A 5700-nucleotide genomic window follows, 5' to 3' on the forward strand; every position below is an offset into this window, starting at 1 on the left:
CATTACGGTGCAGCTTTTCTTCTCCTGACACTGAATCTGTAGTATTTTATTATAAGGGCGGTATGCTAGACCCACTGCACTGCTGCCAAATGCAGTTTTATTGACTGGTCTATATCAAATACAGCATTAGTATTGTTCACTGTAACTTATATGTACAGGTATAATAATCAGACCAAAATGGAAAGCATTGATTTTTTTTCTTCTTTTTTAAGCATTATCTAATTATTTAGAGTATTTCAAATGTATGTGCTTGTGTGTACTACAGTTAGTTGCTCGGTAGTATTTGGGTGTGAAACTAAGTAAATAAGCTATCATTAGTGACTATACAATGAAATGTATATTTTTGTCAGTGTCAGAAATATTCTGTAAAACACAATACTGAAAACATAAGAACATATGTACATATATTTTAAAGGCAATAGTACTGTATTAACCAGTGCCAACATAAAGTCAGGAAAAATAATGTCTAGTTTTGATTTACATGTTCATCAAAAGGAAATAGATTTATTTTTTGAAAAAAAATATACAGTGCAAAGCATTTTAATGTTCAGTGTGTGCATATTGTAGAATAAATGTTACTATTGAAATATGTTTTGTGTTATTTTAAATTATATACGACATAAGAACAAATGACTTATTTTGTTACATGGTGAGAGGAGTCAGTAAAGACAATCCGCTTTTATAAGACTTACCATTACAAGAAGATTTTACGAAAGGAACAGTTTTACTATGGTTAAAATGAGATCCAAATAAGTTACAAAAAGTTATAACATTTTTCATATACTCAGGATATTCAGTGAACTGAGCAGTCACAAGCAAAAAGCTCTATGACACAGCAAAGATCCCCATTACGTAGATGACTAGCATGACATGCAGAAATTGTAATATCAAGCATGATATTCAGAAAAATGCGATGAAAGTCATGACGTGCAGAAATAAACAAGGAAATGTAGTTCAAGCAGTATTTAAATATTCAAGCAGGCATGTGATTATCAAAGAAATGCTTCACTGACTTGCTACATGCATTATTCTACATTTTCTTAAATAATTATAATTTGCTGCATGCAGAAAAGCGACTGGTACCAAATCTCATATTTCTGGTTAACAGCATCTCATGTGTATTAGTTGTAATGAGGTATATGTAGCCGTATTAATGCTGTTATGCCTGCACTGTTCCTACCACATTTGAATGCTTGTATTGCTGAGCAAGTCCTTGGCAATCTGTTTCTGTAATAACCTTCCTTCTGAGGATCATGATTCCCAGGTAAAAGAATAAATGTTGGAAGAATTCATGGCAGGCTCCATAGTTCACTGCTACACTGCCCGATGTACAACTGTGGTTCTATGGTACTACTCTGTAGTGTAATCTCCATGAATAAAAGTACCAAAACTTCAATTTCACGCCACTCTCAGAGTAATAAAAATGGCATAGCTCTCTCATTCCTACATTAGTGCCTTTTAACTGAATAATCAACACTGGTTTCCAATGGAATACTGCATTCTAATATAATAGATATTTTTGAAAGGGCTTACCAAATGACACATCTCTAATATTTAGGAAAATGATATTTGCAGCATGAAATTATGGGAAAGAGTAGTAGAAGCTAGGTTAAGAAGGGAGGTGATGATTAGTGATCAGCTGCATGGATTCATGCCAGGAAAGAGCACTACAGATGTGATGTTTGCTCTGAGAGTGTTGATGGAGAAGTACAGAGAAGGTCAGAAGGAGTTGCATTATGTCTTTGTGGACTTAGAGAAAACATATGACAGGGTGCCTAGAGAGGAGTTGTATTGTATGAGGAAGTCGGGAGTGGCAGAGAAGTATGTAAGATTGGTACAGGATATGTACAAGGGTAGTGTGACTGCTGTGAGATCTGCAGTGGAGTAACAGACGCATTTAAGGTGGAGGTGGGATTACATCACGGATCAACTCTGAGCCCTTTCGTATTTGCAGTGGTGATGGACAGGATGACACATGAGACCAGACAGGAGTCCACGTGGACTATGATGTTTGCAGATGACATTGTGATATGTAGTGAGAGTAGGGAACAGGTTGAGGAGACCCTGGAGAGGAGGCAATATGCTCTAGAGAGGAAAGGAATGAAGGTCAGCAGGACTAAGACAGAATATATGTGTGTGAATGAGAGGGAGGATAGAGGAATGATGAGGATGTAGGGAGTAGAGCTGGCGAAGGTGGATGAGTTTAAATACTTGGGATCAACAGTTCAGAGTAATGGCGAGTGTGGAAGAGAGGTGAAGAAGAGAGTACAGGCAGGTTGGAGTGGGTGGAGAAGAGTGTCAGGAGTGATTTCTGACAGACGAGTACCAGTAAGAGTGAAAGGGAAGGTCTGCAAGAGGGTAGTGAGACTAGTTATGTTAAATGGGTTGGAGACGGGCACTGACAAAGAGGCAGGAGGAAGAGCTGGATGTGGCAGAGTTAAAGATGTTAAGATTTGCACTGGGTGTGATGAGGGTCGACAGGATTAGGAATAAGTATATTAGAGGGTCAGCCCAGGTTGGACGGTTTGGAGAAAAAGCCAGAGAGGCAAGATTACATTGGTTTGGACATGTGCTGAGGAGGGATGCTGGATATATTGGGAAAAGAATGCTAAGGATGAAGCTGCCAGGTAAGAAGAAAAGAGGAAGGCCTAAGATAAGTTTTTGGATATGGTGGGAGAGGACATGCAGGTGGTTAGTGTGACAGAGCAAGATGCAGAGGACAGGAAGAAATGGATACAGATGATCCACTGTGGTGACCCCTAATGGGAACAGCCGAAAGAAAAAGAAGATATTTACTTGTGTAACTATCTGGTCATGGGAGGAAATCATATCCTAAAAGAATCTTGATCATTTCTTTAGGTAAGTTCAGTAGAATGAGACCTTGCAAACAGGAAGCTGTCAGAAATCAGAAGCAGACAAAGATCTTCTGCAGTGCTCTAGGTGCTATAGCCAGCATCATAACCATGAATCTTGCAGCTGGAAGGAAGGTATTCATCAGTATTTCACTTTAGAAAAAGAAATACAGGTTAGGATTGGCTATATCAAATAAACGTACAGTCAGTGAAAGAGTCAAGAAAAATGCTCAGATTCAGTGCTTTAAACAATTAGAAGAGAGGCAAAGAGTTAATGCCAAGCCTACATTATATGGAAAGTGGACCAGGATCTAGCTAGCTGGACAAAAATGAGAGAAATAGTGGCACAGAAGTTGGAAAGCACTCATTAGCACATTCATTTCAGGTTGGGCATGGCTCAGTGCTCCCCAGATTCATACTGCAGTAATGTAAAAGGTTGACTTCCTCACCCTCATAGAATATCATGGCTGTTACACAATTGCATGTGAGTAAATTACAAGTGGAGAGATAGTAGTAAAAAGCATAGGAAGAAAATAAGGACACAGAGAGCAAGGCCAGATACACTAGAATGAGAACACAGAAGGGTTAAAAAACCTTGGGGAACAGAAGTGAACAAAATGGAGCTGCAAGGTAGAAAAATGAGGCACTGCTGTTTGGTGCAGTAATGTTGAGCAGGAGGAACTGGTGCTTACAACACCTAGGAAAAAGGCAGAGTTCTGTTGCACAGAAAAGCAGCATAAATGAAAGATTTGAAATACTGTTACAGGAACTCAGGTAGTCAGAAAGAACAGCATGGATGATGGCACTGCATAATGAAGTCAGACAGAGTAAATAACATGAATCACTGTATGACATGGGCTGCTAGAGGACCTCAGAGAGTCAAACAGATCAGCATGGATGAGAGCACTATATGTTCTGTTAAAGGAACTCAGGTAGCCATACTGAACAGCTTAGGTGAGTGCACTGCATGGACTGTTACAGGAAATTGGGTAATTGAAATGAATAGCATGTATGATGCTCTGCATAGACTGTAAGTGGATCTCGGCTAGTCAAAGTGCATTCAACTGAGAATTAGTTGCATTGCTTTCACTGTGAGTGTAGAATCTTGGTAAGATAAATTATGTATGCAAAATACAGAACACAGGAAGATGACAGAAATGGGAGAAGTTTAAAACACATTACAAATACCACAACAACAAAAGCAAAGTCACTGCAAGGAGTGTAAGCAAGAGGCAGTCACTATATTCCTCAGCAGGGACAATGGTGAAGATGTGCCAGGGTGATAGGCTGCAGTATGAGGTACCTGTTTTGAGGAGTGGGATTGTATATGTTAGAAAAGGGAGTTATGGGACCAATGTTGCTCAATACAGAACTAATACAAAGGGAGCAGCAGGCCCCCAGGCAGGGGGGGTAGAACGGCAGCAGTACGTGGCGCAGTGCAGAAGTTGTATAGAGGAATGTGTATTTAAGTAATATTTATGTAATGAAAAAATGGGGGAATCAGAGAAATGTAGAGGAAAAGGAGTTAGGAGTGTAGAGAATGAGCTGTGTGTAGGTGTTTGTGCATATTAGAAGTTGGATGGTTTACTAATGAGAGATAAAGGAGAATGTGAGAGATTGGGTTGTATTAGTGGAGGAGATAAGTATCACGGGATGGGTGGGAGTGAGTCAGGTGACTGAGCTGTTCTGGAGGAATGAACATGTGTTTTCATGATGAAGGAATTTTTAGTAGCTGAGAATAGAATTGAGGACATTTTTGGATATCTTTTAGTATGCCTGGGAGAGAGAGATTTCTACAGCTGGGGAGTGAAATGTGTAAAGCTGTATTCAGTGCTACAAAGGTTTGCCTCAGGAATTTGTAGCACTGGGCCAGTCTGAGGTATGGGCCTAAGGCTGTATGAAAAAGTTCTTACGCTGAAGTGGTAGAAAAAGAAGATGACCAAGTTATGATTCAAGAGCTTAAAGATAAGAATGCAGAAATAGTTTTGATTGCTGTTGGACAGAGAGCCACTAAGCTTTAATTAGGGTGTGGCAATGGTGTTTTGTTTTTGGAAAAAGGGGGATGAAGCTGCACGTCTAGCTACTAATTGTTTGGATTGTAGTTATGTTTCTTTTTGAAGCATCTGACCATTCTCTAATTATGTGGTAAAAAGGACTCTTTTATAAATTACTGTTCTACCTTCTGAGGAAAAACATATGACTTTTTTTTTAGGGGGGGGTCTCCAGCAAAGTAACCTGTTGATTTTGGATCTTGCTTATTGAATGTAATAGTGTATGTTTAGTTATTGGTTCTGCCAAAGAAACAGAAATATTTGAACTATGTTTTTTCATGTGAGGTTTGATTGTCAAACGTGCCAGAATTTGAGACCTAGAGCTATTTTTGGTTAGAATTGTTCAGCACTAAAATCCAGGTGGGAGCACCTCTGAGATTATATTCAACTTTCTGTTTAATTGTTGTGGTAAGAGCAAGTTTTGTAAATGACCATACCATCTGTGCATAAACTGGATGGAAGTTTAGAGTGGATGGGTATTGATGAAAATGAAGAATAATTCTTGAGACAGAAGACTTGTAGAACTTTTTTGATTAGGAATGAGTTGCTAAATAGCTGAAGCTCAATTTTCACTAAGAAAGACCCATTTGCAAGGTTCTTTGTGAATCACCAAGTAGCATCATTGCTGATTCCTGATGCTGAAAGGGTTTTTAGAAGTCTGAAATGGTCAACTATGTCAAATGTTTAGTGAGATTGATGATAGCAGTGATAAAGTAACCTTTGTCTACGTTTTGTAGTATTTTATTTGTTAGGATGAATATGGTAATAGTAGTACTTCCCCAGATCAAAATCTCTAT

Source organism: Protopterus annectens, chromosome 5.part0 (assembly GCF_019279795.1).
Source record: "Protopterus annectens isolate FY-2018-M chromosome 5.part0, PAN1.0, whole genome shotgun sequence".
Lineage (NCBI taxonomy): Eukaryota > Metazoa > Chordata > Ceratodontiformes > Protopteridae > Protopterus > Protopterus annectens.